Raw genomic sequence first — 24257 nt, forward strand, 5'->3', positions numbered from 1 at the left:
CAGAAATTTTCTGTGCGGCGGGTAAATCGGAATGTGGAAATATGCGTCTTGCAGATCTATTGACGTAAACCAGTCCCCTTCGCGAATTAGGCGTAGGAGGACTGGTGGAGTAAGCATTTTGAATCGCAGCTTTTTTAAGTGACGATTCAATGCCCTCAGGTCTAGAATGGGACGGAGTCCGCCCCCCTTTTTCTTTACCAAGAAATAGCGGGAGTAAAAACCGTTCATTGATTGGTCGAGGGCCACCTCTGTGATGGCGCCTTTCTGCATTAATGAATTGATTTCCTCTTGCAGAATGGCGGCCTTTTGCCCGCTTGCTTCTGAGAAAATAATTTTCCTGGAAGTGGGCGGTTTCGAGGCGAACTGAAGCCTGTATCCTGTCTGAATTGTACGGATTATCCACGGGGAAGCCCCGGATATCCGCCATTGTGACAGATGACGTGACAAAGGGTTCCCTGCGCTTGTCAGCGTGGTGCATGGCCTGCCTAGGGGAAGACTTACTTTGTGTGAAATGTCTCCCTCTAGTGAATTTTTTCGGTATTGAGTTTGGAAAAAATTGGCGTGGAGTTTTTTGCCTGTGACAGCTAAAGCTGTCACAGTGTGGGTTATCTTTCCCACTGGGCCTATGCCCTTCAGAGTTGGTTTTATTGTTTTTTGTGTTTTTTGTTTTTTTGTTTTCTTTATTGAACAACGTGGAAAAACATACACATGTGAATTGCACATAACAATTTTCGGGGTCTGTACAACGGTGCTCACAGCACTGTGTACAGGCCCCCTTAAGCGCTTCAGCGCAGGCTCTGAGGTGAGATCTGTGATCCCCACCTCTGGCCTTGAACTCTGAGTGTGGTGGGGAAGATGACCCGGCCCGGGCAGGTCATTTGCGCTTCCCCTGGCCTCGGCCTCTGGGAGCGCTCCTGGCCTTGTAGGGCGGCGGAGAGGTGCGGCGGTCTGCTCTGCCTCGGCCTGCAGGCTGTCGCTGTCTATCTCCGCTCCGGTCCTGGGACCTGGGTTTGTCATCGGTCTTGGCCTTCCAGGGTGCCTTCTTAGCCTTGGGGCGGCCTACCGGGGCGGCCTGGTTGGCCAGCGGTTCGAGCGCCTTCATCGTCTTGGTGGAGGACTCGAGCTGTTGGATGGTCTCTGACATCTTGGCCAGAGCGTCCTTAAACATACTGTCTGGGTGGATATTTCCAGCCACAAACTCTTTCTTTGTCTCCAGGGAGATGGCGCTGGTCTGATCGACCCAACGCCATCTCTCCTGGAGGATGGAACATGCCATTGCCTTGGCGTTGTGGAGAGTGGAGTCCCTCTGGAGGGTGGCCATCTCGTGATTCAGGCGGCGTAACTCGGCCAGGTCTTCTGGCAGTTCCGCTAGCTGGACTTTAATGGACTTCTGTCCCATCTCAATGAGGAGGCTCTTCATGGAACCCTGGAGAAGTGCTCCTGCATTGAGGGCCTTCGCCACGAAGGACATGTGTGCATACTGCCACTTGTTCAGTTTTGAGGCTTCCCTCACGCTGCTGGACAGGAGCTGCGGTTCCTTTACGTGGTGATCCACTCTAGGAGCTGCAGGGTTGGCCAGGTAGGCCGCTATAGCCTTGTCCATAGCTGGCATGAAGTCTATGGCGAGGGTTTGTTTATCTGGTATGTCGTTGGGCCCCTTGGCGCTGGCCTTGGGAAAATCCACCTTCAGGAGGGGTTCGTCCCAGGCGTGCATCATGGCCTCCTCGAAGCCCTGTGCCATAGGGAGCTTCTGTCTTCTAGGTGCAGGGGGGGGGGCGGACTCATCAGTCCTGCCTTCCCATGGTAGTACCTTGACAGTTGACTTAGGCCATGTGTGGTTACAGCGTGCACTAGCCTTCCTGTATATCTCGTAAATATTGGAGTCATCCATGGGGGGTACAGGAGGCGGGGGGACAGGAGCCCTGGCTTGCTGGTGCTCCTGTATGTCCATGGCATCCAGGTCGTCGAAGGGGCGACGAGTGGTGCTGACGTAGTCCCCGGGGGAGAGGTCATCATGGCCATCTCGCTCGTCCGCGTAGGCCTCGTCCAGGACGTGGTAGTCCTGGAGTTGCTCCTGGAAGGAAGGGAGCTCGTCATCACGAAGCTCCCCTTCCTCCCTGGTAGTCCAATGCTCCCCACCGGGAGACATTGCGCGGTCTGGGGAAAGGTCCAGGCGGTCCACCATATAGCTGGGTGCAACGGCAGGCTGTCTGCGTCTAGCTGTATGTCTGGGCGGGCACTCAATGGTGGCCTGCACGACGTGTTGTCGAGCACGTGGAGCTGGGGAAGAGCGGCGCGGTGCGAAGGTATCTCTTGGCCTCGCGCCATGAGCCTCGTAATCAGTGGCCTCGTGAGCCCTGGTTGCAGAGGCTGAAGTAGCGTACCTGTCTCGGCTAGCGCCGGCAGGTGCTGCTCTTGAAGAAGAGGCTCCGGTTGGGGCTCTGTTGCCCGAGTAGTCGAGCCTCTGTCTCGGGGTAGCTCGTTGTCCCTCTCCGGTGACGCGGGGCCAAAGCCCCTTTGGCGGGACTTGTATGCGAGCTCGTCGCGGGGGAGGAGTGGGGCTCCTCTCTCGGAGTCCGTGGGCGGCAAAGTTGTCATAATACCTTTGGACACGTCCGAGCCTGTTGTTTAGGACGTCGTCGTCCATTTTCTCACAATGGAGGCAAACGGGACCGATTTCCTCCATGGACTCACGGGTGTGGGTGAGGCCGAGACAATACATGCACTCGTCATGCCCGTCTTTGCCCGACATCGTGTTCCCGCATCCCCAGGTGGAGCACGTCTTTTGTTTGGGGCCTTCTTGACAGTCGGCGGGCACCGGCTGTCCTCGATGGCGTCTTTCCCCGGGCTGGGTCTCCCTCGTCAGCGACATGGTTGCTTGTAGAGAGAGGAGTCCGAGTGCTTAACAGCCACAGGTTTATCTTCCTCGTGGCGTGTAATAGTATACCACAGGCGTATCTGCCTAGTAGCGCTAAGCTAACTATCGATAGCTTTAAGCTAACAAACGCTAGCTTTAGCGAGAGAGAAAAAGAGGCGCGAGCTGTTTTTTCGACAAGCTAGCGTAGCAACAAGTTGCCTAGAACTCACTTGTGTCGAAGTTCGGCTTTTTTTCTCGAGAAGTATCCTTCTGTTTGCTTCGAGAGTGTGCCAGAGATCTCACGGTCCTAAAGAATTAATCTCTCGGCCGAGTTTGCGAGATATATTACCCTGCACACACTGGAATGTTAAAGTTCGTTCTCGCAGCTTAGCAGAAGAAAAGTTGAATGAGGGCTGACGTAGCCACGCAGGTATCTATACGGGATAGGCGTGGCTTCCTACGTCACCCTTAGAGCCCAGGACAGCGAAAATTCTAGAATTTTCTGTCCTGGGAGTACATAAAATAATGTTCTGCAGCTAGGTTTTGAAGGAAACCTACCCATAAACGAAAGGTATTTCGTGAAATTTCTATATAATACAACTACAATTGCAACGACCTCCAATTGTCTCAAACTGACACCGAACAATGCGACTTAAACAGTCTTTGCATCAGTGAGCAATGGAGTTACACAGTTTTCCACTAGCACATCACAGCGACACAGACATACCGCTGCGATGAAGCAGTGTGGACAAGATCCCGACAGGCCCATTTAGCTGTGAGATTGGATCGCCTCCATTCCCCACGTTCCTTTGTGCCATGTTATTTTCATCTACGCACACAGAGATTCAGCACTAAAAAAAAAAAAGTGACCCACTTCCCCACACACACTCCCTTAATAAAATAAATAAAATAAATCAAGCAGCCACACCAAGACACGATCCATTTCAAAGGAAATGGCGCGATGATGCATTTCAGATGTCACAGTAATTCTCTCTCGCAGCTAGATTCCACTTCACTGCCCACGACTTGCCATGTGTTTCTGGAATTATCACAAGCATTCCCTCCTCCCGCCCTTCTCCAAGTCTCTCCATCTCCCTGCCATCTCTCCATCTTCTCCCTCCTTCTCGGCGCTCTCTTCCGTCTCGGCGGGGACAATTAAAGTGTGACAGGCCTTCATTTAACAAGTGCTGTTTTACCGGCGTAAGGATGAACACATGGCATTCTAATTACCGGTGGACAACACGTGGGCTCACACACTGTTTTACTGCCTTTTTTCCAGCGCCGGCTCTGATGTACCTGACTGAGACGGCACGCCAGACCTGAAATTACAGGGATTAATGTTCCCAACACTAAACACTTGAAAATGGGCTTCTCCTCTGATGTGCAGAGCACCATGCAGGGGGGAGCAGGCGGGAAAATCCACTTACGTGCATCGTTCCTCCCGCACCATTATTCACTCTTTAAAAGCGATTGCACTTCTCAGCGTCGAGCTTCGTTGATGAATGTGCGCCGCTTGCCAGGAAAACTTTAATTTGGAGCGTTTAGTGTTAGCAACACAATTATTGTCAAGATGAGGGAGAGGACGCCCCTAGGAGAAGGCCTCAGTCATATAGCCAAGGAGAAAAACGTTAAGTACCTGCTTTGATCTTCCCAAACACTTCTTAAAGCGGCATATCCGGGACTTATTTGAACAAAGGGTATATTATTGGTGTCATGCTCATGAGAACGCAGTACCACACTGTGGTACCAAAAACATTGTGACGTTCACACGCAGGTACGGAACGGAGCATGCCGTGCACGCTAAAACGCGTCCCACTATAAGCCGCACCTGAACCTCGGGTCACGAGACTTTCCAAGACGCACCAAGTACCCTGTGCTGATGGGTCTGGTCTAGGTTTACTGGCCCCCTTTACCGGTCTAGGTTTACTGTGACTACGACTAAATCTAGAGTTGATTTAGTCGACTGAAATGTATTTTGGCGCGCCTTGATGCCGTCGCAATGCTGAAAATATTTTCAGCATGCAACCAAGTGTAAAATGACTGGATACTGGATCTCTTGTCCACTAGTCCCTTCCTCTTTAGCCTAGTTTTTATTATCAGTACATTTAGTCTTAGTCACCATAGCTTAGTTTCCATTTAGTTTTCGTCAGTGGAAAAAGGTATAGTCAACGAACATTTTTCGTCTTAGTTTTAGTCGACGAAATCAACACTGGCTCACAAGTATGCCCGTGTGTGCAAAGGAGCCCCATCGTTCCCCAGTGCCCGCTGCAGCATACAGTATGTTACATCCTTCCCCAGTGCCCGCTGCAGCATACAGTATGTTACATCCTTCCCCAGTGCCCGCTGCAGCATACAGTATGTTCCATCCTTCCCCAGTGCCCGCTGCAGCATACAGTATGTTACATCCTTCCCCAGTGCCCGCTGCAGCATACAGTATGTTACATCCTTCCCCAGTGCCCGCTGCAGCATACAGTATGTTACATCCTTCCCCAGTGGCCGCTGTAGCATACAGTATGTTACATCCTTCCCCAGTGCCCGCTGCAGCATACAGTATGTTACATCCTTCCCCAGTGCCCGCTGCAGCATACAGTATGTTACATCCTTCCCCAGTGCCCGCTGCAGCATACAGTATGTTACAGAGGAGCCCCATCCTTCCCCAGTGGCCGCTGCAGCATACAGTATGTTACATCCTTCCCCAGTGCCCGCTGCAGCATACAGTATGTTACATCCTTCCCCAGTGCCCGCTGCAGCATACAGTATGTTACATCCTTCCCCAGTGCCCGCTGCAGCATACAGTATGTTACATCCTTCCCCAGTGCCCGCTGCAGCATACAGTATGTTACATCCTTCCCCAGTGCCCGCTGCAGCATACAGTATGTTACATCCTTCCCCAGTGCCCGCTGCAGCATACAGTATGTTACATCCTTCCCCAGTGCCCGCTGCAGCATACAGTATGTTACATCAAAGGAGCCCCATCCTTCCCCAGTGCCCGCTGCAGCATACAGTATGTTACATCCTTCCCCAGTGCCCGCTGCAGCATACAGCATGTTACATCATAGATATAGGGTGAGGTGGGAGGACTGTGGATAGGCCCGACCCACGCTGTAGTGTTGTATGGTGCTACTGCTGTGCGTAGGGGTGTAACGATACATTTTAACAGCGATACACTACGTATCACGATACATGGTTGACGATACGATACATGGACGATATTGGTTAATTATGGCGATCCGATACGATCCGATTCAATGATTTGAAATCGATACAGTAACTATTTAAAATACATTGACATTATTTTAAACTAAGTAATAAAACACCTTTTTAATTTTTCTTCAAAAAAATGCTAAATACCATGTACAAAAATGTAGTATTGATACAATTGATTATTTGCATTGCAAAACGATTCGATACCGATTATTTGCATTGCAAAGCGATACGATACGATACATAGTCAATGTTGCTGTTTTCATTTCGATATACTTGATATATCTTGAAATTAAAATAGATTTTTCGATGCAGTTACTATTATTGTTACTTGAGTGTTGTTGAGTGGGGAATGGGCCTGTGTTCAAAGACGTTCTACTGTAAATATACTATACTAGTCCTTACCCGTTCTGAATATATGAACAGCAATGATGTTCAGTGTGGGTACGGTAATCTATCTAATAATTTAGCGATCGGTCGCCCGCTGTTACGCGGAAAAGTGTGTCCCAGTATTAATCTGTGGCCGTCCCAAAATGCATTTCACTGGTGAGCCGGAAGGAAGCTATTCTGACTGAAAGACAGCGGACTGACAGACAGCGACCGAGCAAAATAGACAGCGGGCAGGCGATCGCTAAATTATTAGATAGATAATCATTCTCATGATGCCAATAATAATAATAACTAGAAAAAGTGCCCTTCTGGGCACAGGTCTCCACCAGGACGATATGACTGTGTGAGATGTTTGGCAAAATGTTTTTCTGTTTGTTAGTTTTTTGCAACAATTATCTTCATTTTTTTGAGGAAATGCAGCATTGTATGGCAATTGGATGATTTGAGGCATTGTGTTCCAAAAATGTGTTTTGCAAAAATCAACCTGTTGGTGGCGCTATAACAGGCCAATGTGAAAAGGGTGGGATATATTCCTCAGCCTAGTAAGAAAATGTGTGAAAGATTTCAAGGAAATTGCATGCTGCGTTCATGATTTGAGGCTTTTGTTCAAAACGGGGCAATCTTGCAAACTGTGAAAGCCAATTATAGCCAATTAGGATGGAATATGAAATATCGGACAGATCCGACTTGAGCACATGACCATAGAGATACTGTGTAACGATTTGTGAGATTTTTGGACAGAATCTGGAGGAGTAATATCAAAAAATGTGTTTTACAAAAGTCGGCCTCCTGGTGGCGCTATAAAAGGCAGATGCGGAAAATGCAGGTCAAAGGTTTGTCCTTGGCCTTTAGGGAGTGTGCATGCAACGTTTCACGCAGATCGGTGCAGTTTTAGGTAAAAAATGTGAAAAGCTGCCTCATGGTGGCGCTATAACAGGCCGTTCTGGAAAATGTGGGGCAGAGGTTCATCGTTGGCATCCAGGGAGTGTGTTTGCAAAGTTTGGCATCGAACGGTGCCGGAGATTAGCTGGTAACGGACGGACAGAAGGAAGGACGGACGGACGGACGGACGGACACACACACACACACACACGGACGGAGTGCAAAACATACTCTCTCCCCATGCCTTCGGCCTGGTGGAGACAATAATAATACATCTTTATTTATATAGCACCTTTCGAAACAAAGTTACAAAGTGCTTCACAGAGAATAAAAACAATTCACAACATGAAAAACAATATGTAGTAAACAACAATAAGTAATGATACAGGGTAAAACAAGCAAGCAATATAGAAAAATGCATTAAGATACGAAAAGTAGACAGTTAAGGGATAAAAGCAACTTTATAAAAATGGGTTTTCAGGAGGGATTTGAAACGGGGGACGGACTCTGCGAGCTTTGAAAGCAAAGGCCTGATTGCCTTTCGTTTTTAGCCTGGGTGTTGGGATTTCGAGAATGCTCATAAGATCTCTATCTGGCCAGTTTGTTGGTACTTTAGTGCGCTCCTTCGTCGTTCTTCAGTACATCCACATGTGTTATTAGTGTGGCACAGGACATCCTTGTGATCGATGCCCGTGTGTTGGTTCCCACAGCACTATATAGTTTGCTGGCTGGCAGTTCTCGTGTCCTGCTATAGTGTCATTCTCCTGGCTGCTATTTTCTGGCTCACCCCTGGTATGGTTTATGTCTACAAACATGCCTACGACATCATCAACGGGTATTCCCGTGGAAAGTTAGCATGCTGAAAGCCATTGTTCTTGCATTAATACAAAAAAAGAAAATCACCATTACACCATGCACTGCCCATGATGTCACTGGTAGGCAGGTTTCTGAACTGTCCACAGCCCTCCTCTGAGTGGACCTTTAATTGAACACTATTCCCCATAATGAGAGGAAAGAGCATTTGGGATGACACGCACAGCAAAAGGCTCTGAGGCAAATTGGTGCAATTCCTGGCCCATTCTGAATACTCATAACATATGGTGCAATGGCAGGACGGGCCGATTAGCAACACACACAACCACATACAGGGTCTGCGTTAGCAGGAACAATTTGTTTGATGGGATTACACAATTTGAATGTGTGATTTACAATAACCTTGGCTCTTAACCTTGTGCACAAAATGCTTTACAGTTTTTCCACGATTGTTAGCACACGTCATTCTCAAAACTGCACACACAAAACTGAAAACCTCACATACAAAATGCTAAACAATTACACTCCTTTTCCATGATGACTCTTTGCCATCAAATCTCTTAACTGTTCCCAAAATGGAACTCATTTGGTACTCACAGCCATAGTTTCAAATGACACACACATACCATTCATTGAGTACACACAACTAAGCATTTGCTGCACACTACCAAGCATTTACAGCGCTCTCTTCAAGGTTCTCCATTGTTCACCAAACAAAACAGAGGCACTCAAGTCCCTTTTATGCTGCATTCCTGATTTCAAATTGCTCACCAGATCTGAATGTTTAGAGATTTGACTATTCATGTGTTGTAGGTTGATGCTTTGAGATTTTAGAAAGTGTGGGCAACAACTGGACATTGTGTGTAGTGTAACAACAAGGTGTAATTGACATCAGAATGTAAAGAAGGAAAGTCAGAGTCTAATGCAGATAAGGGAGTGTGATATGTATCCTCCGCCTATGGGTCTGGCGGAGATAATGCATGTGGTAAAACAATGACAAGATGACACTTCACAAATGTGGGCAATTTAATTAATTTAATTCTTTTTTTTTGTTCTGACGGGTGATAGGGCCATTTGCAGAACAATTTACTTTCAAACGGATCAGGAAGTCCCAGAATCACGTTGACAAGCCAGCGTCTGGTAATTTCCTTAAAAAGGCAGAAAAGGCCACAGAGATTGTTTTTGGACATATACCGCAGTTAATGAACTTGAGAGATTGAGCTATAACTAATACAGCAAACTTTACCTAACACTTTTCTTCAGAGTTCTTTCAATTATGTGTAATGTAGCCTGCATCAGAGCTGTCGAGCTACTGTAAGTACTGTCTATAATTCAGATAAAAGGTATCCAGCATATCTTGTGTTCATATGTTGTGGCCACACATATAATAGCTGTGTGTGTGTGGACAGCACTGTACATGGCTCACATGCATGTTTTATACACATGTACAGTATGTTGATGTAACGTTGATGTATGCATTTTTTAATGTATGTTTACGGTTTATGTACACGTTCATACTCCTATACAGTCACATAATGGTCTTATAAGTGGAGAGTTGTTGGCGTGTTTAAGTGGCTGCCAGTGGAGAGACCAACATAGCATCACTTACAATTCGGCTCAGGAGTAGAGTGGCCGTTAAGAGGGCACGGTGGCACAGTTGGTAGTGCTGTCGCCTCACAGCTAGAAGGTCCTGTGGTTCGATTCCCGCTGGGGGCGCTGGGGGCGTGTTCTCTCCTCCGCGTCATCAGTGCCCATACCCGAGGCGGGGTTGGCGAAAGGGCTTTTCTGTGTGGAGTTTGCATGTTCTCCCCGTGTCCCTAGGCCTAGGGTAGGTACCCTCACAAAAAACCTCTCTAAACTACCTCCCCTGGCCAGCCTGATGGAGGGGATGGGGTAAACTACCTCCCCTGGCCTGATGAAGGGGATGGGGTAAACTACCTCCCCTGGCCTGATGGAGGGGATGGGGTAAACTACCTCCCCTGGCCTGATGGAGGGGATGGGGTAAAAGGGTAAACTACCTCCCCTGGCCTGATGGAGGGGATGGGGTAAAAGGGTAAACTACCTCCCCTGGCCTGATGGAGGGGATGGGGTAAAAGGGTAAACTATCTCCCCTGGCCTGATGGAGGGGATGGGGTAAAAGGGTAAACTATCTCCCCTGGCCTGATGGAGGGGATGGGGTAAAAGGGTAAACTACCTCCCCTGGCCTGATGGAGGGGATGGGGTAAAAGGGTAAACTACCTCCCCTGGCCTGATGGAGGGGATGGGGTAAAAGGGTAAAGTACTTGTCCACCACTTCAGAGTCTAGGGGTTTGATTTCACCACGGTGCAAACATGGGGTTTGGCTGAGTCTATACAAACAATTGCCATAATCACCGGGAGGGAAGCCGGGTGGTTTTCAGTTGTATAGGCTGTACAAATGGGTTACAAAATCGTGGGATAAAAATTATAGAAAAAAATAATAATAATAGACTCCCTGGTGGGCCCATAGTACCCAATGATGAGTCACCGTATACTAAAGAAAAGACGGCGATCCGAGCACTCAAAAGATTAAAAAATTAGGAGAGGGTGGATCAAAATAAATGTACTTTATTGCGAATGCAATGTGCCCCAACTATGGAAGCCAGGCAGAACATGTCTGTGTGTGTGTGTGTGTGTGTGTGTGTGTGTGTGTGTGTGTGTGTGTGTGTGTGTGTGTGTGTGTGTGTGTGTGTGTGTGTGTGTGTGTGTGTGTGTGTGTGTGTGTGTGTGTGTGTGTGTGTGTGTGTGTGTACTTTTCCCTAAATTTGTTTTTACTGCTAATGATGTTGCTTACGCTTCTTATAATGTATTTTATTATTATTATTATTATTATAATTTTTTGTGCCATGCTTTTAATCTCTGTAGCACTTTGAGATTCGTAAGAATTAATGCATTATTATTATAAACCAACGCTTAATGTGTTTCGCCCATGAGCCTTATTCGTCATCTATTATTTTCACAGTTTCTGTTTTGTAGTGCACTGACTTGGGATTTGTTCATTTTAATTTGGTGGCGCTGCGATGACAATAAAATAATCTGAACTGGAATTGAATTGAATAAAGGGCAATTATTATCCAGCAGTTTACAAAAGAGAGTTACTCGGGAGAACCGACAAAAGGAACAAAAGATGAAAGCAGGCATTAGCAACCCATGAGGGTATAAGTGAACATAAAATGGAAATTGACCCATGATGATTTTGATTAAATCCCTGTTTTGATTTCTCCTTTTACACAGTCAAGGGAAAGTTAGTTATTATTTCACAGAGTGCCTTTTTGTATATTGCAAGTCAGTGATCCAGTGGAAATTATTAAAAAAATATGATTTTTTTGCATTATTATGTTGACAGACTTTGTTTCACAATGCTTTGTGTGTTCCTGCTTTTCCCCTGCTTTTCCATTTGTGTGACGCTGTCATACAATGAAGTAAATACAATATTAGGCTATTAATTTATGAAATAATAAAAACATATATATATGTGTGCGTGTGCGTGCGTTTGCGTGCGTGTGTGCGCGAGCGTGTGAGGTCAACATTGTGTCAGACTGGAGGTTAGTGTAGTGGTTTCTGTCCTTGGTGGAGGAAAGCCAACGCATTTTGTTCTAAACAATACGTCCAAGCCAAATTGTCACGCCTCCCTCCCTCCCTCCCTCCCTCCCATGCGTTTGTCCCTTTTCTCATCGGCTCCATCCAGACTCTACACCTCAGCCAAGGTTATCTCTTTCATCGATTCTTATCATCAGCCTGTCAATTGATCTATTACCCCAATCACCACGCCTACTTAATGCTATACCTTGATTAATTTTCCGTCAGGTCGCAGCCGCTGGGAGCGAGTGGGGAGGTTGCCAGGCAGAATATCAGACATTAAGATGAATTTCCATGTCTTTCTTTATAGAGTGTGAGTCAGAGCACACATAAGGCTCATGTTCAAACACATGTCTGACTATGACGCTTGGTTTAACGGTGTCATGCTCGGTAAAAATAAAAGTAGACCTACAAGCCCAAACACGTTACATCCGTGGCATGTTTTTAAGCTTGTACATTTCAGCATACACTAAATTAAAAGAAAACCCATTTTGGGGCGGGAACCCCTTTTGGTGTTTTAAACATTATGTTATAATTTAGCTATTGAAAAATAGCAGATCTACAAGCTCATAGCCACCGAGTGGCGCGCTACGAGCTTGTAGGTCTGCTATTTTTGAAAAATCGTTTAAATATGGCACAAATCTTTGAATATATATTTCAGAGCGAACATTTTTAACTAAAATATTTGCTTCTGGGGGGTCCCTGGAACTACATATTTTGAGATGGGGGTCCGTGGCCCAATAGAGATAATTCTGGGGGTCCTTGACATGAAAAAGGTTGAGCACCACTGACATAGAAACATAGGTTTTTCAGGAAAATGTTTTGATTTAGAAGCCTTTTTTTTATCGACCTCAGTCCAAAATGGGTTAACCGATTTAGAGCTAAGCTATAAGGTGACTGTGTCACCTTATAGCTTTTAACCACTGTAACCATTATTTGAAACTTTATCTGTTGAAAATAGCAGATCTACAAGCTCATAGCGTGTCACTGAGTGCCGTGCTACGAACTTGTAGATCTCCTACTTTTAGAAATTTTGTGAAAATGTAGCACAAATCTTCGAATATTTGAATATTCTTTCACAGCAAACGTTTTTTTTTTACTGAAATATTTGCTTCTGCAGGGGGGTTCCTGGATGTTTTTTGAGAGGGCACCTACCCTAGGGGACACGGGGAGAACATGCAAACTCCACATAGAAAGGCCCTTTTGCCAACCACGCCTCAGGTATGGGCACTGATGACGCGGAGGAGGGAACACGCCCACAGCGTCCCCAGCGGGAATCGAACACAGGACCTTCTAGCTGCCGACCGTGCCACCTTGCCCTATAGAAAAACTGTCAGGATTTAGAAGACATTTTGTAGAATCAGGTATTCAGGTCTTAATGAGTTTATAGGGTTCCAACAGCTAGTCTGACTAGACTGAAGCACCTAACGGGGCCGACCGGTTACCTCCGCCGGCGACAGATGCGTGGACCCGCACGACGATGCTCCCGCGGCAAATAATAATTAGTCTCAGCAATTTCCTGTGTTTGTTTTCATTTTCTTCCAGACTTTTATTTATTTCTCAACAGCAGCGCATGCACTCGGTTATCATTTAGACGCATCAGATAATTAGTGAGATGGAAATGGAAATTCCCAAATCCAATTAGCATTTTCATGACAAGCTTCATTGACACTGTGATATGTTTTATTCCCTGATAGCAAGAAGGGGGGGGGGGGGGGGGGGAGGAGAGAATGAGAGTGGAAGACAGAGAGAGAGAGAGAGAGAGAGAGAGAGAGAGAGGTAAAGTAATAGTTGGAGGGAGGGTGGCGAGTCCTTTAGTCATTTATTCCTCTAGTGCTTTATCCTTCTTCTTTTTTAGGTGGGTTGTTTCCGGCATAATAATCAGTTATTGTCGCTATGCAAATGAAGGGGTTCCTGTTTGGAATCCATATGGAAGGGTTAGTGTTAGTCATATTATCAGTCGGTGTGTTTGATGCATATCTGTTTTGACAGGGAAATCCCCTATGGGGCTGAACCATCAGCATATTAACAGTCTATTAATGTTGTCGAGCTGTATACAATATTCAAAAGGCACTTGTTTGCTTTTCAGAAATATTTTTTTATATCTATGTTGGCATTGTAGTTCAAGACAAAGGACGTCTTCATAAATTGAAGCTGAAGTCGAATTGATCCATATAAAACAATATTCAGCATGAATGCCTGGCTTTCACAAGAAAGGGAGAGGGGGAAATGTTGAGTAAGAAACCAGGTAGGGCTTATATAATGGAACCTCACCATTACATTGCATTACTGGCAACAGCCGCAACACAATATAACATATAATAATACATTGAAAGCAAACATTCAAAAAAGGAATCTAGGAATTATGTTTTCCAACTAGTGCTTGCACAGAACATGACAGTTTCGAGTCTTCAAGGTTCAAGGTTCAAGGTTTCTTCATTTTAAGTTGTACACCCTGAGTCTTGCTCTGAGATTGGTAATTTAAAGGGAACTGTGTCCTAGTAGCTGGTTATATAAGGAACCTCCTTCACATGGCATGTAGGTCTGCTATTTTTTACGCGGGACAAGGACTTGCCTGCCTTTAATAGGGACACTGACTAGCAACTTGACTGTCTTCCCTCCTTCACTATATGTTCTGTCACTCAAGCCGACACAGAGAGATCTCTCATTTACACTATACTGACATCCTGATGGCTGACATAACAAGCAGGAGAAGGTAGAGAACAGAATCAATGTACTACCGTCACACTGGGTCGCTTCACAAGTAGGGCCGCTATTGATTATTCCATCAACTCCTTTTTTATTCATCAAACATTGATGAGACATTATTTAAAAAGAATGTGAAATATCAATGTGTCGTTTAACTATAGTATTATTTAATTCTATAATAATTTGTCGCCACAACTGTGGCGTGCAAAGAGGCGCCGCATTGTGAGCTTATAGATCGGCTCTTTTCCCAATTATTGAATTTTTATTGTGTTACCTTTTTGAATCTTTGCACCTATAATGGCATGACCAAAATAGGGATCAATTAATAATTCATTATTTTATTTTGTTTTTATCATAATTTTAGGTTTTCTTTTCTTAACAAATTAATTTGATTAGTTTGATGAAATGTTGCGCCCCTACCGAAAAGATAAGTGCTGGTTGGCACTTGGCAAGCAACCTGATTGCCTTCTCGTTTTCAGTAAAGCAATGTCCTGCTGCCTCCTGCATTATGTGCAAATTCAAAACAGGTGGTACGCAGGACAGTTGAGTGATATCTAACGAGCACTTCCAAACTGCAACATTTTGAAAAATAATTACCTGCAAGGAAAGGAAGTTATTCATAACATGTCTACAGTCGATTTTTATGAAACAAACACTTTGCAGAATAGAAAGAGGATAATTCAAGCTTTTCGTACAGCTGCAATGTTGGTGAGTTTGACGTTGTTTAATACAATCTGACAGGACTTTTCTGTTTGGATGTACGGGCTGTCAATGGGACATTGCACCTGGTTAGCACCCTGCCATTACAGTCACTTATATGGCAAGATGGCCGTGGCCTGCATGTGGTCCATTCATTGTGGGAGTCCTTTGAGAGTTCAGTAAACTTTCCATTGGAGTTCTCTTGTGGAATGAAGTGTGCTGTTCTTTCTTGCTGTGCAATTACATGCAATGATATGTTACGCGGATCTGATAAATGATATGCTATAGATAAACAATCCACAAGTACCTCCCTGTTGTCCTTGTAGGCCAATAAGGCATGTAGGCCTTCAGGTGCTAAGCACTGCACAGGTCCATGCTTCAACGAGATAGATTGCTTCTGCCTCCCAACACTACTATGTTTTATTTATGTATTTGACTTTGTGTGTGTGTGTGTGTGTGTGTGTGTGTGTGTGTGTGTGTGTGTGCGTGTGTGTGTGCGTGTGCGTGTGCGTGTGCGTGTGCGTGCATGTGCATGTGCGTGTGCGTGTGCGTGCGTGCATGCATGCGTGTGGTATCTCTCTTCTCTCTGACTCTAGTGTATTCTTTTTGAACAAGGCTCCCCAAATGTATGGCAATTATCGACAAACTCCATATATTTTTAGTTGAACTAACATCACATCATTATTATCATCATCACATATTTTTTCTTCAAATATTGTTTCCCCTTTCTGTTTTCTCTGCATGGACAATTTAATTTTGCCAATATTCATAGAATTATCTTGACATCACAACTTTGTTTTTTGCAAGTAGCTTGATGTGATCAAACATGCCCCTCTCTGTTGCAGCAAGTCCATTCAACTTTAAAATCCATGTCAGACTCTCATAAGACACACAGCCCCATGCTTCTGACTGATATTCTCCTTCTAATGAATGAAGAAACCTCACCATTTTCCATTTCATTGGTTATTTCATGCATGGACTTAATCGGTCGCATGGAGACCATACAGGAGTCCTTGATTCAACATTGCAGAAAATAAAATAATAATGAATAAAAAAATAAACAATATCAGTCACCTGAAGCAGGGACATGTGTTTTCAAATGGGGCGTGCATGGAATTTGAAGTTGAATGGTCTCATCTATATAATTATATCAAATGAAATTGACAAGAATTAACTAAAGTTTATTGACTAAAGTAACTGTCTGGGGTGCGCACGCAATAATAATGATAATATTTGTACATTTAAAAACTGTGTACATTGGTGACTATAACTATAATCTAGCTGGTCTTGAGCGGACTTGAAAATGACCCCAGAAGTGTTCAATTGGTTATAAGCAATATTAGCCTATGTGCCAGCATAGTGCTGTGCAGGAGATGGCAGAGAATGAATTGTTGACACTCTTCTTCCACGGTTCCACGGGAGCACCAACCTGCCAGAAGTATTCACTTATTCTGGAGTGAGACATCCAAGGACATGCTAGCTGTATGGCACCGTGAAGAGACAGAGGGGCAGACAGCCAGACAGCCAGACAGACACAGACACACACGCACATGCACACAGACGCACACACGCGCACACGCACGCACACACAAAGTGTGGCTGTTATTGTTTGTCTTTTTCCCCTCCCTCCCAAGGTTCCTTGCCTTCCCCTGCCTCCGCTTGTCATATACGGTTTCAGAGTAGCTAACCTAGCATAGCGCCTCCAAGGGAGCTTCAGGCAAGTGTCACTTCAAGTTACGCGGCGCGCGGTGTAAAAGCGGCCCGGCGCCAGGGCTAACGGTCACAGATCTACGGCGAGGAATCAGGTCGAGTGTCGGCGACGCTCCCGCCCCCCAGCTCTTCGGATGATTGTTGCGCTCCGAGTGCATGTGCAGACAGAGGTCCGGAGATTTGAGAGGGACAATCAGTGCGGCTAACCTCTATAGTGTGCATCTTCGCTATACACACTCCGATGCACACGCACACACACACACACGCACACACACACACACACACACACACACACACACACACACACACACACACACACACACATACGTATACACACACAGTCCGCCCCGTGAGACACGTGCGCGAGCACATGCACGTGCAATTGCGTGAACAGCACGCGCAGACACGCACTACAAAACATGCAGACGTGTATAGCCTATTTAGAAACAGGGTTTACGATGCTTAATCGTATCCATAAAAGTAAATGACAAGTCGAAAAATCACACCTGTGTGAAGTGAGTGGTGCAAGTCCGTGTGGGGGTCCCCAGGGGGTCCCCGGAAGTTCCAGACCCACAGGAACGCGTCCAGGGTGCCGGCCCGGTTCCGGCGAGCCGCCCCGCATCCAAAACGGTCGAGAAATGACCGTGTGGGGGTCCCCAGGGGGTCCCCGGAACATCCAGACCCCCATAGGAACGTGCCCAGGGGGCCGGGCCGGTTCCGGCAAGCTGCCCCTCGTCTGAAACGGTTGAGAAATGACAGAGTTACCGTGTGGGGGTCCCCAGGGGGTCCCTGTACTGTACTGTACTGTACTGTACTGTACTGTACTGTACTGTACTGTACTGTACTGTACTGTACTGTACTGTAAACGCTATTGTCATGCTCGGACACAGCCGGGGACACAGCCAGGGACACAGCCACGGACACAGCCAGGGACACAGGGACACAGCCACGGACACAGGGACACAGCCACGGACACAGGGACACAGCCATGGACACAGCCACGGACACAGGGACCCAGGGACACGGCCATGGACACAGGGACCCAGGGACACGGCCAGAGACACAGGGACCCATGCAGGGACACAGCCAGGGACACAGCCAGGGACACAGGGACCCAGGGACACAGCCAGTGACACAGGGACACAGCCAGGGACACAGGGACCCAGCCAGGGACACAGGGACCCAGGGAAATGGCCATGGACACAGGGACCCAGAGACACGGCCAGAGACACAGGGACCCATGCAGGGACACAGCCAGGGACACAGCCAGGGACCCAGGGACATAGCCAGGGACACAGGGACCCAGCCAGGGACCCAGGGACACGGCCAGGGACACGGGGACCCAGGGACACAGCCAGGGACACAGGGACCCAGCCAGGGACTCAGGGGCACAGGGACACAGCCAGGGACACAGGGACCCAGGGACACAGCCAGGGACACAGGGACCCAGGGACACGGCCAGGGACACGGGGACCCAGGGACACAGCCAGGGACACACGGACCCAGCCAGGGACACAGCCAGGGATACAGGGACCCAGCCAGGGACTCAGGGACACAGTCAGAGACACCCAAAGCTCCGTATAGGAGTGGTTGAACCACTCAAAAAACCCAAAAATAATTGTAGGTGTGAGAGAAGTGGGGGGATGCCGCTCCCCCCACGTCAATACACTGTCACATCCTGAGCGTTAATTTCACTCTTGAGAGTCTACTTCAACCCTTCTTTTTGTTGTTGTTCACTCTCAGAATTACTGTCAAGACACCTTTATAGCACATTTAGAAACCACAGAAGTCGACCCAATGCGTTTTCCAATGAAAATTAGTCCACAAAAAACAAATAACTAATAAATAATTATGGATAAATAATACAGTAGCAGCATAACAATACCGCTGAACCCTATATGTTGCATTTATTTTCAAACGAGGACAGAGGTCCCTTTGTGCCCATAAGCTCTACATGGTGCATTACCTCTGGCAGGTGAGAGGTGGGTGATGGGCAGATAGGGTACTATCTGGGTACTATCTGCCCATGGGCAGATACTGGGCATTCCTGAGGAGCAACGAGTGTGTGTTCTTTGTGACCTGGGATTGTGGAGGATGACTTTCATCTTGTTTTCCTCTGTCCACTGTACCTGATGATGCATAGAAATTCCTTATTTGGAAAAAATAATAAATAGTAAATACAAATCCCAGATTTGTTTCCGATGTCTGAATGTTGTTGAACTTTATTGAACTTTATTGAGAGGATGGCCCCTTGAGATGTAGCATCTCGTTTTAGAGGGGGTCCTACATACAAAATACAATGTTACAGCAGTGCAAGTACACAGTACTAAAGACACAACATGACATACAGTACAAATAGACAGGACATACACATACAGGTACAGTTAGCTTGCACCCCTTCTCCCACTCCACCCCTGACCCCCAACTCATTTATATATGGAAATAGAGAAAAACAGTACTATAACCTGTGTCGAAGAAGTAAACATGTGAATAAGTAGTATTCGAAGCATGAACAGGTTGTTTGGAGATGTGAATATAGGGAAGTCCTGAAGCGGCCTAGAGAGGTAGTTGATCTGAGTGAAAGTGGAAGGTTGTTCCAGTCAGATGGAGCTTTGTAGTGAAATGACCTGTGTCCAGATACAGAAAATATTCTGTTGGGAACCATGAGATAGGGATGTTGTGTGTGTCTAAGTGGGTATGGGGATGTGAATGGTTTCAGGGACTGTTTCAGGTATGAAGGGCAGTTGAAGTGGATGCATTTGAAAAGGAATAGGTACCAGTGGTGTTGCCTTCTAGCCTTAGGCTGCAGCCAGTCAAGTGAGCTGTACAATTGGCAATGGTGGGTTCTGTATGGGCATCTAAGGACAAATCTGCACAAGGAGTTACATAATACATTAAGTGGCTTGAGGTGAGTATCAGTGTCGTTTTTGTATACAATGTCGGCATAGTCTACAATGGGGAGTAATATTTGAGAAATTATTATTTTCCTCACTTCGAAAGAGAAACAGTTGATGGATGGGTAGAGTGAGCACAGCCATAGGTTTTTTTTAACTGTATGATCAATATGATGTTTTTTTTTAATGTTTTTTTTGTGGCTTTCGCCTTTATTTTATATATTTTATGGAGGGACAGACAGTAGGCTGACAGGAAATGGGGAGAGAGATGGGGGGGAAGACATGCAGTAAAGGCCGTCGGGATCGGGAGTCGAACCCGTGGCACACTGCCAGACTGGATTGCCAGCCAAGGTGCCTGGACCACTGAGCCATGGCCCAGGCCCAATATGATGTTTAAAAGAAAGTTCTGGGTCCATCGTGACACCGAGGTATTTAAATGAGTCCAACTTTTCAAGGTTGTTGTTTTAGGAAAATTCATAGAGAGGGCATAGCAGGTACGTTGGAGAACGATGTATCCAATCCACGATGTCAATCTGACATCATCAAACCCTCTACACTCAACACATGCTATATATGGCGATGAACCCTGGCCTTAACTGTTTTTCATTGCACATTTTTTGGAAATATATGGGAATGTCAATATATGCCATATTGTGACAGTCTCATGATAACCAGTGTAGTTGCCGTGACGCGATTCACACTTGCAAATTAACCAAGTTGGTACAACACATGGATCTCCATATGTGGAGCTGACTATCATCACCTGGATCTCCATATATGAAGATCACGACACTGACCTCATCAAACCCTGGATAGCCATACATGGTTTGACATACTAGATCTGCATATGGAGCCGGACAGCAACTCTACATCTGACCTCACTGACATCAGATTAATAGTTTAACTCCTGCTTCTCAACTGTGCCGTAAGCTCTGTTGTTTCAGTGCAACCTCGCCCTTCAGGGCGTCTTACAGCTGGGAAGAAGAAGAAGAAGAAGAAGAAGAAGAAGAAGAAGAAGGCGGCAACAGAGAAGAAAGATCGAGGTGTGTCTTTAGGTTGGATTTAGAATTTTCTGTTTCAATGTAATGGGGGATATTTCCTGAGTAGCAACAGACTGAGACAGCACTGTGCAGCAGCAGACACGTCTTGGATTTCAAGAGCAGACAATACAATATAATCATGACATGTTGAAGGACCCAAACAAACCTATCTGTCATAATGATGGCATCCGGTGACAACTTGTAAGAATAGCTATGCCAGTCCAGCTGATAACAGGTCTGCGTTGAAAAAAGCAGCCACTTGGATTCAGGGGCATATAAGTTTAAGCATCATTCATCCTGAGAGATGTCTTTTGTTTTGAAGTGTTTACTTTGAAATTACATTGCTCTCAACACGGTGAAGACATATTTTTGGGGGCCTCTATTCATCAGAGATTCTATTTAGCTTGAAGTGTTTTCAGGAATGCCATATTGTTCTCTATACGAGAAGAACAACACCATGGTCAAATAAAGTACATTTACTTACGTTAGGCTACTGTAGCCTACTTAAGTACAATGTTAAAGTATTTGTACTAGTATTTCCAATTTCCAATGTTTTTACTTCTACTCCACTACATTTCAGATCCAAAATATTGTACTCCGCTACATTTATTGGAAAACTTTAGTTATAGGCCTACTAATTACTTGTAGATTGTAGATGTTTTGTAATTATTACAAAACAATGCATTAACCACATCAGCCCTTTATACATAAGGCCATTTGAAAATAGCCGATGTACACGCTCACAATGCATCACTTGTTAAATCTGCTATTTTCAAAACATTTATACATTTGAAAATGTCAAAATGGGACATTCTGCATAATGAGAAATTGTACATTTGGTACTTCAAGTGCATTGTTATGCCAACACTGTTTGTACATTTACTCAAAAGAACATTCCAGACTTGGAATTCAATACAACCGCTGTATTGATACTTTTTACTTGTAAGTAAAGCATTTGAGTACTTTTTTTCCCTTTCCACCACTGAAGACAGACAACCGCACTGAGAGAGAGGATGATAATGATGAGCCTGTGATTCTCTGTAGTATAGCACTCACTCGGGCTGTTGCTCTGTGGAATGAAATGAGCTGCAAAGAAAAGCGCCATCAGTGCCTTCTTGTCTCGTCTGTTCTCTGATGGAGAGGAAGCAGAGCAGCACTATACCTGCAGCCAGGGTCCTTTAGCTACACCTAGTGGCAAAGTTCAACCTGCCCATGCAATGTGTGTGAACATTTCAACCTGCCCATGCAATGTGTTAGAACATTTCAACCTGCCCATGCAATGTGTGTGAACATTTCAACCTGCCCATGCAATGTGTGTGAACATTTCAACCTGCCCATGCAATGTGTGTGAACATTTCAACCTGCCCATGCAATGTGTGTGAACATTTCAACCTGCCCATGCAATGTGTGTGAACATTTCAACCTGCCCATGCAATGTGTGTGAACATTTCAAGTGTGTGAACATTTCAACCTGCCCATGCAATGTGTGTGGACATTTCAACCTGCCCATGCAATGTGTGTGGACATTTCAACCTGCCCATGCAATGTGTGTGAACATTTCAACCTGCCCATGCAATGTGTGTGCACATTTCAACCAGCTAATTTTGAATTGGAATCCTGAAAAGTAACCTTTTTATTTATTTCCAAATGCCTTTATAGTTACAAATACATTGGACAAAAAACAAGACAATAACATTTTAGCCATTCTAGCCATTAAGGCAAGCTATACCTGTATAGACTGAAGTTATTAAAGCGGGTCATGTTTGCATGTTTGGAATTGTAACAGCTGAAATCAATAAGATATCAGTATTCTGATATTAACCGGCGGGCCGCATTTATGTGATGGTGGGGGCCGCATGTGGCCCCCGGGCTGCCAGTTGCCCATGTATGATCTCTAGGGCATAATTGGTTAAGCGTTATAGTCTGGATTTTCGGTGGTGACCACCGAACTACAACATGACGTCACAAGCCGCGGTGAAGAGCAAACCACCGCCACCGTCCCAGCCCTTCTCTCTGTTTTTACTCACCACCGCTCAACGTTATTTCAGCTCTGGTGGTCACCTCACCACCGGAGCGGTGGTCACCTCAACATCGAAAATCCAGACTATGAATGAAGGCTCATACATAGTCTGGATCTTCGGTGGTTAGGTGACCACCGAACTACAATATGACGTCACGAGCCGCGGTGAAGAGCAAACCACCGCCACCGCTCCAGCCCTTCTCTTTGTTTTTACTCACCACCGCTCAACGTTGGTGGTCACGACTCACCTCACCACCGAAAATCCAGACTATGAATAGGCCTTGAGCCTTTAGAATGTGCTGGTACATGTGGCCTCATTGTGCTCACATGAAGATCGGCATTTGATGCTTTTGTGCGCCTGAAGTCACGTAGTGCGTTATTTTACGGGCGGGAAAAAAAACCCCACAAATAATATAATATGGAGATAAGAGGTTTCTGCCTGACAGCAACAAGATAATACCAAAATACAGCAATGCAAGGCGGCTCTAATTCAAATGGCAAAAGTACCCCAAAGGAGTGAGATAAAGCAGATCTACAAGCTTGCAACGACTCGTGCAGCGATGCGTTGTGATTTTGTAGATCATCTATTTGTGTGACACCGTTAGGCTTAGGTATAAGATGCCGAAACGTTTTAAAGGTGCGGTGAAATGGCTTTTTTTGGCATTTTATTTTTTTAAGTTTCAGCCTCAGATGGCAGGATCTAAGTTTCTGAACCAATCAGAGCGTCGCATCCCTCCAGGCTATGGGTCCTATAGGTCCGTCTCATGCATGCAATGCACAGTGGTTTGTTTACAAAGTGACAGAAAGCCAGGGGATTTTTTTCTAACCTATACACAACATATATTTTAATTTTAGCGTGATGATTAAGTTGAAAACTAGTAATACACTGTCTGGATGTCATCTTGAATTGGATTAAAAACGGATTTCTGTAATCAGTAGCAGCTGTGTTTGGACGGACGCACAGATATGGGAATCAAACGGTTGAGCTTAATTTTGATTGGCTTTTATTGATGTGTATCTCTACACGTCATCACACGTTTTCGTTTTAAGGAAGTAATTCAATTTATTTGATCTAAAAACACACTTAATGAGATTTATTTTGGCATCCATTGTTAGGTATGCCCATATGATGACCACGGATATGGTCTAAACGTGTGAAAACGTATTTTTCATTTCACTACACCTTTAAAAAACCCAAAATGGCATTCATGAAAATGAATTCACGTGTACGTTGCTTTTGTTCAAAATGACAACGGTCGCTTTGTGTGGTTGTTGAAGGCTACAGTAAGCTGACTAACAGTGGTGGAAAGTAACTAAGTACTTTTACTTAAGTATTGTACTTACGTACAATTTTGTGGTATTTGTACTTTACTTGAGTATTTCCAATTTCCAATACTTTTACTTCTACTCCACTACATCTCAGAGCCAAAATTTTAACTTTT

The sequence above is a fragment of the Electrona antarctica genome (assembly GCF_951216825.1).
Source record: "Electrona antarctica genome assembly, chromosome: 3".
NCBI lineage: Eukaryota > Metazoa > Chordata > Actinopteri > Myctophiformes > Myctophidae > Electrona > Electrona antarctica.